Below are 12,458 nucleotides of genomic sequence, written 5' to 3'. Positions count from 1 at the left end.
TTAATTTTCCACAGGGAAGCTGACAGGCAAATGCCTCTTTTGGAAAGGGGTTTTTCACAGTGGACTTTGCTCAAACTCGGCAAATAATTAACTTTTCATCCTCTCATAAAATCGAGACTGGCTGGTTCAAAGCCCAGGACCCCGGGCCTTAATTGAATTAACTCGGTTTTCCACCCCTGTGAAGGACCCTTCCAAGCCATAACGTTTGGCGAGGGCTGCCCTTCCTGGCCAGAACATAAGCATCCATTGAGAGGAAGGTCGCAGACGCAGGGCTGTGGCACGCAAGTTGGACCTGAGTGGAAAGTGGGTGCTCTCCACAGGGGACAAAACACTGTCTGTGTCCTGCACTTTCAAGTTCAACCCAAACGCATCTCCCCTCCGCACCGCTCCCCCCCACCCCGAGCAGAGACGGCAGCCAGTCCCCAGCTCTGGGGCCGGTGCACCTGGCCCTCTCGCCCGCGTCTGCGCCTCTGGGACCTCCTTCACCTGGGATGAGAGCTCTTGCCTCTCCTCTCTGCTCGACTGCCTGCCGTTACCTCCTTTTATTGTTCACAATCTGTGTGTTTATTTGTATTCTGCTGGGCGCAGGCATTCTCTAGTCACAGTTACTCTCTTGCTGTGGCTCGCGGGCTCAGCTGCCCTGAGGCGTAGGAAATCTTCCCCAGTCAAGGACTGCACTCACATGCCCTGCCCTGGCAGGCAGATTCTTAGCCCCTGGACCATGGGTGAGATTCCCGGCCACTGTCTCTTTGCAGACCTCAGTGGCCCTCCATAGTGCCTGCCCCTTGCCTTATGGGTTTCATTCGTATCCCCTCTACATATGCACTTGTGTGCCTTGAATTCCGAAATCTGTGGATTTCGCCAACTTCAGGTAAAATGTTGTTATGCAAGTAGGAAGTCCAAATGGTTCTTGATGGAAGTCATTCTTCAAAACAGAATACGTTGAAAGGAGACAGTCTTCTCCTCTGATTGTATGTCCAGAAGAGCTAAAATACAATACATGAAACAAAGGGCTTGCAATGAAGTGATAAGGCCTCGAGGGCACAGAGCTGCCTCCTCATCTAGATTCTTCTGCACTTGATAGAATATCCTCGGAGAAATGTTGATCTGTCTCGCTGAATATGACTATGTCACTGTGACTACTATGTTGCTGTGACTGTGCATTTTTTCTTTTCCCTTATATTCTGATTTTTGCTTTGTGTGCCTTTGTTTCTTTGTTGTTAAGGTATCTAATGGCTTATGATGTCTATCTTCTTTGTGAATTGTACCTTTTATCATTAAAAATATTCATCTTTGTTTCATTTAAAATAAATGAATTAAACAAAAGAAAAACAAAAGGCTTGCAATTAAACTGTAAGTCCCTTGAGGGCACAGAGCTGTCTCCTCTTTATCAAGCTCTCCGCTGGCCTGTGCATGTTGCTGTGTGTGATTCCAACACTCAGTAAATACTTGGCTGATGACAAGCGGAGGGTAGGACGTCCCCCATGCCTGAAACCTGGCACAGCTTAGATATAAAAACACGGCTTTAAGGGAGTTTAAATTCTTGAAAGCTGAATTCTGGAGCAGTTGGGAGTGTTTTTCTTTTCTTTCAAAATCTTTCTGGTCTTGTATTGAGAGGCTTTTGCATTTGAGGTAATCTCTTAAAGACCACTAAAATCTACCCAACCACAGAATGTTCAGGCATGCTGAACCTTGGAATTAGTGATCCGCCGAAGGAAATGTAGAATTAAATCCTCATATTGAAGTTGACACTTGGGCTTCATCTCTGGGACTGTGCAGGGAAACGTCTCTCTGTGTGGGATAAGAAACATCATTTGTGAATCAAGGTCAGCGGAGGAAAACCCCGGGCTTTATTTTATTTGGATTGCATTTCTGAAAGTTTTATTTGTGCCGGCTTACTTGGTCTCCCTCTGTGAACCCCGTTTTGAAAGACAGTGCTTGGATGGATGAAGGCTCTGAGGTGATTCTACAGTTTGCACGCATGTGACCAGGAGGCTCTACTTGTGGATTTATAAGAGAGTGATGAAGTTCATGGGCTTCTCTGGTGGCTCAGTGGTAAAGAACCCACCTGTCAATGCAGGAGACTCAGGTTCCATCCCTGGGTCGGGAAGATCCCCTGGAGAAGGGCATGGTAACCCACTCCAGTGTTCTTGCCTGAAAAAATCCCCTGGCCAGAGGAGCCTGGTGGGCTACAGTCCACGGGGTCACAGAGAGTAGGACACAACCGAGTGACTAACGATGACTAAGGTACTCCTTGTGGAGGACCTTCCTGGAGGGGGATGGGACAGGAAACATCCACGGAGTCAACCTGGCCTTCCTGCCGTCAGGTCCCTTTTCCTCGCTATGCCCTGGAACCTTCTCTTCAGCTAATGCTCCCCTTTGTTTCTATGTAAGTCCCCCCCTGTTACTCCAAGTCAAACATCCTAGACTCTCAGCTCTGGTTCTTAAAAACTGCATTTTGCCAGACTCCATTCCCCAACACCCCCCTGCCCCTGCCACCATTTTCTTCAACAATTTCGTCTATCAGTTTTAAGGAAAAGTACAGGGAACTATTAATAGTAAGAGCATGTTGAAGGTGGCAACATTTATAGAGGGAGGAAAAGCCCTTTCTAAGAGATGGTGTCTCCACATAAATATCAGACAGCTGGCTGTGGGTGGCTGGCAAGTCAAGGAACTGTCTATGGTTTTTAATTAAGGGGAAAAAAAATGGAGTTGAGAATAGCTAGTTCTTCAGGATTGCATTCTTTCTGCTTCTACTTCAAACAAGGAAGTGGTGAGAAATATGTCCACTTGTGATTGGCCATATCCGCAAGCAAAGAGGAAAGTCGATTCTCTTCTGTTTATCCGGAGCCTGGCTGCCATCTATGCATAAGTAAGAGGGCGTGAGACTGTGATGTATGGAGCAGGTGAGGATGCAGAGAGCATCGAAGGTGCTCATAGGGGGCAATGGGGAGGTGGAAGGGAATGCCGATGGTGCTGCTGCTGCTGAGGACAATGACGATAACGATGATGACGAGGATGGCAGGAACAACTGTCCTCCGTGGAGTCCTTGTTACCTGCCAAGCTCCTTCACGGGCTTTAACTCATTAAATCCAGCAGCAACCCGACCCAGTAGGTTCCAGTCTTAACCCACTTTTACAAATGAAAAGTTATTTTGTCTAAATTACAGAGTCTGCATCCACACTTGAAGTCTAGCTGACTCGAGAGCTTGTATTCTTAGCCAGGGTGAGACTGAGGAAGCCCACTGCATTTCTTTTTCTCACTTTTCACTTCAAGTCCTCACCTTTATTTTCGCAAAACATGCCTATCTGAACCTGATTCTTTTCTTCAGGAATAATTTTGTTTAGAGCTGGGTCTTCCCTAGTGGTCCAGTGGTTAAGACTCTGCACTTCCAATGCAGAGGGTGCAGGTTCGATCCCTGGTCAGGGAACTAAGACCCCACATGTCATGCATCCAATCAATCAGTCAATCAATTTCATATAAATTAGGAAGTGTCTGGAGTGTGGTGGCTCTGGCAGTTCCTCCCGCAAACAAGTATAAAGGCAGCTGCGTGCACCCAGCCTGGCCCGAGGCATCTGAGACGGGCTCGGTGATCTGTCCCTTCCTGCTTCATGGTATGTGAACGTCTCCTTTGAACTCTCATCCTCTGCACCCCTGATCCTGCCAGAGAAAACCTTCCCTCCATTCTGGTCAGCTACTATCCCGTCAGTCTGAGATGAGCATCATTAAAGCTGATGGACAGTCCTTGTCTGTTCAGTAAGAAACCGGGCCGCTTGGGGACAAGCACCCACCTCTCCTGGCCTTCTGCCAGTGTGCTGCTGCGCTCAGTGGCTGGCGTGCAGTCGCAGAGCTCAGATATCCTCAGTAAACTGGGAGGAATAACAACTTGGCTTCCTTGGTGGCTCAGTGGTAAAGAGTTCGCCTGCCACTGCAGGAGACACGGGTTTGAGCCCTGGGTCTAGAAGATCCCCTGGAGAAAGAAATGGCAACCCACTCCAGTATTCTTGCTTGGAAATCCCATGGACAGAGGAGCCTGGCAGGCTACAGTAAATGGGGTTGCAAAAGCTTGGACACAACTTAGCAACTAAACAACAAAATAATAGCTACTTCAGAGGGTTCTGGGCTTTCCTTGTGGCTTAGCTGGTAAAGAATCCGTCTGCAATGCAGGAGACCTGGGTTCAATCCCTGGGCTGGGAAAATCCCCTGGAGAAGGCAAAGACTACCCACTGCAGGACTCTGGACTGGAGAATTCCACAGACTATGGTTGCAAAGAGTTGGACACGACTCAGTGACTTGCACTTTTACTTTCAAAGGGTTCTTAGAAGGACCACATGAGGTTTTTTTTAATTCGAAGCATCTTCATAAATAGTCCTGGTATATCATAGGCACTCAAGAAATGTTGTGCACTATTTCCTTCATAATAGTAGCTGTTAATAGTATTTTCTTCCAAGGTTAAGGGTCCTATGTGGGGCTGTAGGATGATATGAAATTTCTCTTAGCTGACCAACTGGGAGCATCCCTCTAACCAGAAACTGGAATGATCAGTTAGAGGCAACTCTCTGCATAACCTGCGTGACGGCTGTGTCGGCAACCCTGGCTTTTACGTGACACATGCATTTTTTTTTTTTTAAGACCAATCCTTTCCCCAGGCACTGATTCCAAGTCAATAAAATAACTTCAGTTTTGCCCTTGAACCCCCTGTTAATCCTTGGTATGTACCCAATTTTAACTTTTCCCAGGACTTTTCTGAGATTGATTATTTTCAGCAGATGGATGGCGTGTCTGTGGCAATGCATGGCTCATTGTACCCAGAGCTCATGTTTCATTAGATAAATATACTGCATGGTGTAACCCAGGTTTCTGCTGGTTACCCTATTCCTGGAAGGAGCTTTGAGGGTAGAATTCAATCAAGAGTAGGGAAGGAGAGCCACAGACAGTGGATTTAGCATTGTGAAGGAATACCCAGCTGGGAGACGTCTTTGTTTATTCATTCAGACAGTAGGTGTGTGGGGAGTCGGGCCGCCCACTTAGTTACGTGGCTCCTCTACTGTACCACCGAATCTACAGGAAGATCATCTTTGGGGGGAAATAAAGCATGGTGTTTCCTTTTTAAACAGCCAAGGAGAGGTTGTCAGAAAAGGGTGAAATAGAGCTGCAAATATTTTTGTTATCTTGAGAATTTTCTTCATGGTTTTTTTCAAGAGTTATAGTTATGAAGTCTTTTCAGGTAGGATGAGGTTTTCATAAAGGGAAGGCATGGTGCGACTTCCCTGGTGGTCTAGTGGTGAGGCCTCTGTGCTCACAGTGTGGGGGCCAGGGCTCAATCTGTGCTCCTGGAACTAGGCCCTGCATGCTGCGACTAAAGATTTCACGTGCAGCAACGCATTTTACAGCTCCTGTGTGCCACAGCTAAGACCCAGCACAGACAAGTAAGTTAATCCGTTGATTTTTTTTTTAAAAAAGCTGTGGTGCAGGGAAATCACTCCTGAAGTTGACTTGGCTCACGCAGGGTCCCAAGAATTATGCCATGATAACATTTTGCCAGATTCAGTTGTCTCATATTCTATGTTATCATTGTGGGGAGAGAAAGAATAGTGTAGACAAGCAAATATGTGTATGCACCAAAGCTGTAGGTAGCTGTAAGTAGGGTGTATCTGTAGGTGTGTCACTAAATTAAGATGAAGCCATGCGTCCATTGGCAACAAGCAAATGATACCAAACTTAATGTTCTTGAAACATAAAAATCTTAAACAAATCCATGAATAAAACCCCAAATAATGGAAATAATACATTCCCCAGTGTATGATGTTTTGACTTGTGATTTTTTGACATTACAATTTTGTGGAAGAAATACGAGTTTACAAGAAACTGTACTTTGAGTTTTGAGTTTTGCTTTTTTGCTGGGTGACGGGTGTGTGGAACGACCATCTCCTGTGAGGCTGGGCAGCTTCCAGTCAGTCAGGTGATCCGGAGGGTAAACTGCCCAGTCACTCTGCATCCAGACAGCCATTCTGGTTTTCAGTTTCAGAACAGTTTTCAGTCAATTGTATGACCTGTTCAACGCTTGATTGTAAACTAAGCTGTATGTTAGATGGCTTTGCCCAACTGTTGGCTAATGTAAGCATTCCAAGCACATTTAAGATAGGCTGAACTAAAGGAAATCAACCCTGAATATTCACTAGAGGGACTGATGCAGAAGCTGAAGCTCCAGTACTTTGGCCACCTGATGCAAAGAGCCGACTCATTGGAAAAGACCCTGATGCTGGGAAAGGTTGAAGGCAGGAGGAGAAGGGGATGACAGAGGACGAGATGTTTGGATGGCATCACCAACTCAATGGACACGACTTTGAGCAAGCTCTGGAAGATGGTGAAGGAGAGAGAAGCCTGGTGTGCTGCAGTCCATGGGGTTGCAATGTGTTGGACACGACTGAGAGACTGAACAAGAACAAAAAAGCTAGGGGCTTCCCAGGTGGCTCAGTGGTAAAGAAACCACCTGCCAATGCAGGAGATGCGGGTCCAGTCCCCGGGTCAGGAGGATCCTCTGGAGGAGGAAATGGCAACCCACTTGAGTCCTCTTGCCCGGGAAATTTTATAGACAGAGGAGCCTGGCAGGCTGCAGTCCATGGGCTCACAAAGAGCTGGACACAACTAAGTGACTAAACAGCAGCAACAAACTCCGCTGTGATGTTTGGTAGGTTAGATGTATTAAGTGTGGTTTCAACCTAATATTTTCAATTTAGGATGGGTTTATTGAGATTTAGCCCTATCCTAAGTCAAGAAGGATCTATATGGGCAACTTTAATGACCAAACCATTCAATTAGAGACACAGACACAGGAAACGGATGTGTGGACATGTGGGGCAGGGAAGGAGAGGATGAGACAGATTGGGAAATTGGGATCGACATATATTCACTGCCATGTGTAAAATAGCTAGTGGAAGCCTCAGAGAAGGCACTGGCGCCCCACGCCAGTACTCTTGCCTGGAAAATCCCATGGGTGGAGGAGCCTGGTGGGCTGCAGTCCATGGGGTTGCTAAGAGTCGGACACGACTGAGCGACTTCACTTTCACTTTTCACTTTGGAGAAGGAAATGGAGAAGGAAATGGCAATTGGAGAAGGAAATGGCAGTCCATGCCAGTGTTCTTGCCTGGAGAATCCCAGGGACGGGGGAGCCTGGTGGGCTGCCGTCTACGGGGTCGCACAAAGTCGGACACGACTGATGTGACTTAGCAGCAGCAGCAGCAGTGGAAGCCTGCTCTAAAGCACAGGAAGCTCAGCTCAGTGCTCTGTGATGACCTGGGGGGCTGGATGGAGGGCCAGGTGGCAGGGAGGTCCAGGAGGGAGGGAGTGTGTGAATACAGAAAGCTGATTCACCCACTTTTCAACAGAAATTAACACAGCATTGTAAAGCAGTCATACTCCAATTAAACAAAAAGAAAAGAGAAAGTTAACGTGGCATTCTGTTTTCATCTATCATTGGAGATTTTTTTCTAAAAAATTTTTTGTTTTGTATCAGAGTACAACTGCTTAACAGTGTTGTGATAGTTTCAGGCAAACAGCAAAGGGGCTCAGTCCTGCAGCTCCATGTATCCATTCTCCGTCAGGCTCCCCTCCCATCCAGGCGCCACTCAGTAATGAGCAGAGCTCCATGCTGTTGGCGAGTCTGCGTGATCTGTAAGCTTTCACTTGAAGCGCAGGCTGACTGTAGCGAGGTGACCAGGGCTCTCTTCTTGCACCAGCAGCACAATGCAAAGTTGTTATGGCTTCGTGATGTATTTTATTGTCTGGTAGTTCTTTTAATTCATATTGCTTCTACTTGTGTTCCAGAGATTTATAAATGATTATTGGCCATTGTTCCCCAAGATAAGCTTAGAGTCATTCTTGCAAGTTTCAGAATATACCTTTGCTGTTTTGATTAGACAAATATAAATCATCTATATTAATTACAGATTAATTTGTTTTGATTATATAAGTATTACTCATCTGTGTTATAGTGAAGGACAGGGAAGCTGGCATGCTGCAGTCCATGGGGTGGAAAGGAGTCAGACACGACTTAGTGAATGAACAACAGCAATTATAGATTAATATATAAAATATTAATCATGGGGCTGCAAAGAGTTGGACACGACTGAACCACTGAACTGAACAATTAATACTTGTGTAATTGATTAGACAAATATTAATTATCTATATTAATCACAGATTAATTCATTAATTATAAATTAATTTGATTTATTGAATTATAGATTATAAATTCGGAGAGGGCAATGGCACCCCACTCCACTACTCTTGCCTGGGAAATCCCATGGATAGAGGAGCCTGGTAGGCTGCAGTCCATGGGGTCGCGAAGAGTCGGACACGACTGAGCGACTTCACTTTCACTTTTCACTTTCCTGCATTGGAGAAGGAAATGGCAACCCACTCTAGTGTTCTTGCCTGGAGAATCCCAGGGACGGGGAGCCTGGTGGGCTGTTGTCTATGGGGTTGCACAGAGTCGGACACGACTGAAGTGACTTAGCAGCAGCAGCAGCAGATTATAAATTACAGATTGATTTATTTAAATTAATTTTAGGTTAATTTGTTTGCAATCTTGCCTTCCATCTTCAAAGCATCTATGTTGCTTAGTTGTTCATGGCTTGGTCCTGAATCTTGTCACCTCATCTAGAGCAAGGAACACCTTAGAGGCAGAGGACTGTGGTGAAGCACCTGTGGAGTGAGCGACACAGCATTGTTAATTAACTCATAAATGAAGGAGGCATCCAAGTAGTTAAAGAGTAATTTAAAAAAAGAGTCTATCTCAGTGGAGTCACAGTAGAGCTGTGGCCTGTCCGTCAGATTCAGGTGGACGACCGTCCGTTCCTGGCAGGCGTCGTGCTATCTGCCTCCTCTGGGTCAGGCCACTTGAGGTCCCCTTTGGTGGCATCGTTTCCTTCTACCCTTTCCCCCTGCAGCAAACTTTATTTATTTCCTATTCAACTCTCAGGCCTCAGGTTAGGGTTAGTCCCTCCAGGGGGCATTTACAGATTCCCCTTCTAAAACAAAAATTGAAGCTTCCTGAAAGCTCAGCTGGTAAAGAATCCGCCTGCGATGCAGGAATCCCTGGTTTGATTCCTGGGTTGGGAAGATGCGCTGGAGAAGGGATAAGCTTCCCACTCCAGTTTTCTTGGGTTTCCTCTGAAATTAAGTTTGGCATCCACCCCATAGCATCTGTATTTCCCTTTTGATTTACCAAGCAACCCCTGGCCTCATCCCCAACACACATACATTTTTCTAACAGACAACCAAGCGTGGTGGCTTTGAAGCCCAGCTGCCTGGGTGCACTGCTCCACCAAGTGCCACCAAGCGACTTTGGAGGAAAGTTCTTAGACTCCTCATGTATAGGAATTTAACCGGGGTAATAAAAGTACCTTCTACATAGGGTCATAATGAGGATCAAACATACTAACATATGTAAAACATTCAGAACAAAAATCTGGCACATCACACTCCAGGAGTGTTTGCTCTCATTATTGCTTGTTGTTCTTATATAAGCTCTTCTTGTATAAACTGTTCTTGGAGTAAGTTGTCAGAGTATATTCTACTTTGTATTCATTGCTTTACCCCTAGTGCCTAGGGCAGTGCTAGGTATGTGATACCGTGTGTAACACCATGCCATAGCCTTTGTGCTCAGTCGGGTCCGACTCTGCGATCCTGTGGACTGTAGCCCACTAGGCTCCTCTGTCCATGGGGTTTCTGAGGCAGGAATGCTGGAGTGGGTTGCCCTTTCCTACTCCAGGGAATCTTCTCGACCAAGGGATAGAACCTGAATCTCTTGCATCTCCTGTGTTGGCAGGTGGATTCTTTACCACTAGCGCCCCTGGGAAGCCCAAGTACTTGATAAATATATTTGCTAAACTAATACTTTGGCTCAGCTCCTCTTTAAGGCAAAGTTTTATTTCTTAATCAGATGATTTTTTTTTTTTTTAAATGCTGTTCTGTACTCTTGGTAGCTTGTTAATTCTTTACATTGAGGGTGGGTTGGAGGCTCCTCCTTTTTTTCTCTCTCTTTGTGTCTTTCTTTTTCTTCTTTCCTTCCTTCTGTCTTTTTTCTGTCTTTGTTCTTTCTCTCTTTCCTCCCTTCCTTCTCTCTCTTTCTTTGTACTCTTCTGGATTGAAACAAATTAAATCTGCCTAATGGACTGTTTAAGACGTACTGAGATCCCTATCAATGGAAGAACATTTAAGAACCTGATAAGGGGTTAGGTTGGATGATATTTCCAAGTCTGCAATTTGTGATTCTGTATCCTTTGTTCTGAGAGCACTCAATAGGGGCAGTTAAGTGAAACAGTAGTCTTAATTGGTTTTCTGCCTATAGCTTACATTAGGCTAAATGCATTTTGCATATGTTTGAGATGACTCTTATAATGGCAAATATAAACTTACAATTTTCCTTACTCTGATGGGAGATCCTATGACGTCAGGTTCCTGGAAATGCATTTAAACCCACCCAGCAATTGTTTGGTGCCATTCCACATAGTCTACCAGTCACTTAATGTGGTCAATTTTAAATAATACAAATATATTGTATAAAGTGACACTGCAATTTAAGCAAGGCACATAATATTTTAAAAACCTTGGATTTGGAAAGGAGAGAGTACATTTGTTTTTCCTCTGCTACCCACAGATATAAAAATAAAGACTGGGAAGAATTCTGGGTGGGAAATCAGGAAGGCTGAGTTCTTACGTAGGTTCTTCTGTTGATAAGTTGGAGAGAGATTTCCTGTTTTTTTTTTTTTTTTCCTTTTTCTGTATATGAACATTCAAACTGCAAAGTAGCTTTTGCCAATTATGGAGCTTTCAGAGACTCCTGGAGCTGGGCTTCTCTTGCGTAATGTCATTTGCAGCTGAATTCTGATGCACTGAGGGCTGCCGAAACAGTCCCCGGCCTAGTACAGAGACCCAGGGCTGTGACGAGCACTCTAACTTGGTCCGGCCTTGCAGATGAGTCCAGAGTCTGGATGAAAACAGGATGTGGGCTCCTGAGAATTGTCCTAAAGACTGAAAGCATTTGCCTGGGCCCGGGCCTCCTGGGTGAGGTTCTGCCTCTGTCACCCAGCGTCCCTTCCCCATGACATAGACAGAGAGAACTTTTACCCCCGATGGCAGACATTGACTGGCACTTATCTCAGACTTCCGGTTCAGGTAGCCTCTTTCTGCTCTCTGGCTGTGGATGCTGTTTCCTCCAAAGAATCCTGCATCCCATCTACCTAGAGAAAGAGTAAAAACCCAAAATCTTGCAAAACAAGAAAAAAATTAAAAAATCTAATGAAACTAGCGACCTCAACTCCCCTGCTCATTCACATTGTGCAATGTGGAGTCTAATGGAAAATGAGATTTTTTTTCTTTAAATGTGTTCATTTTTGGCCATGCTGCATCTTCGTCGCTGTGCACAGACATTGTCTCCAGTTGCAGTGAGCGGGGCCTCCTCTTTAGCTGTGGTGCTCGGGCTTCTCATCGTGGTGGCTCCTCTTGTTGAAGAACGTGGACGCTAGGTCTTGGGGCTTCAGTAGAGCAGGGCCTGGGGCTCAGTAGCTGCAGCTCCCAGGTCCCGGAGCGCAGGCTCCATAGCTGTGGCACATGGGCCTAGTCGTTGCAAGGCTTGTGGGATCTTCCTGGACCAGGGATCAAACTGGTGTCCCCTGCGTTGCAAGGCTGACTCTTAACCACTGGACCACCAGTTTCAGACCTTCCCTGGAACTTTCACCCTCTGGTCGTATATAAATTAGAGCCCCGATCTGCATCTTGGGGCGTCTAGTACTTTCCTTTTATTTTATTTATTTATTTTTTAATTTTATTTTATTTTTAAACTTTACAAAATTGTATTAGTTTTGCCAAATATCAAAATGAATCCGCCACAGGTATACATGTGTTCCCTATCCTGAACCCTCCCTCCTCCCTCCCCATACCATCCCTCTGGGTCGTCCCAGTGCGCTAGCCCCAAGCATCCAGTATCGTGCATTGAACCTGGACTGGCAACTCATTTCATACATGATATTTTACATGTTTCAATGCCATTCTCCCAAATCTTCCCACCCTCTCCCTCTCCCACAGAGTCCATAAGACTGTTCTATACATTAGTGTCTCTTTTGCTGTCTCGTACACAGGGTTATTGTTACCTTTCTTTTTATAGTGTTCATACTTGACACAACTTGAGTGGTTTTTTGCTCACTGGCTCTCTTCTCAATGTAAAAACCATAGGAAAACGAGTGCATCAGTTTTCTTCACCAGCTTTTTTTCCCACATCATCCGCACAATGTTTGAAACAGTAGGTATCCAGGAAATAACTGGCTCAGGCTTTTAGTCTGCTTTTTTGTTTGTTTGGTTGGTTGATTTTGGCCATGCTGCTTGGCGTGCAGTGTCTCAGTTCCCCAACCAGGGATTGAACCCAGGACCTTGGCAGTGGGAGTGGTGAGTCCTTG

At 45.5% G+C, this 12,458-nt stretch overlaps 1 protein-coding gene and 1 non-coding gene across 2 annotated transcripts in view; both read left to right on the top strand.

Annotated features, from left to right (window-relative positions):
- The window catches only part of LOC129650563 (uncharacterized), a 157,831-nt gene that overhangs the window by 62,629 nt on the left and 82,744 nt on the right, over positions 1 to 12,458 (top strand). The gene's annotated exons all lie outside the window — the stretch shown is intronic.
- Positions 3,358 to 3,430, top strand: TRNAG-UCC (transfer RNA glycine (anticodon UCC)). The gene has a single exon. It is a non-coding gene; the product is annotated as a tRNA-Gly (tRNA).

This window comes from Bubalus kerabau, chromosome 4 (assembly GCF_029407905.1).
Source record: "Bubalus kerabau isolate K-KA32 ecotype Philippines breed swamp buffalo chromosome 4, PCC_UOA_SB_1v2, whole genome shotgun sequence".
Taxonomy (NCBI): Eukaryota; Metazoa; Chordata; class Mammalia; order Artiodactyla; family Bovidae; genus Bubalus; species Bubalus kerabau.
This window is presented reverse-complemented; position numbering and strand designations above follow the sequence as displayed.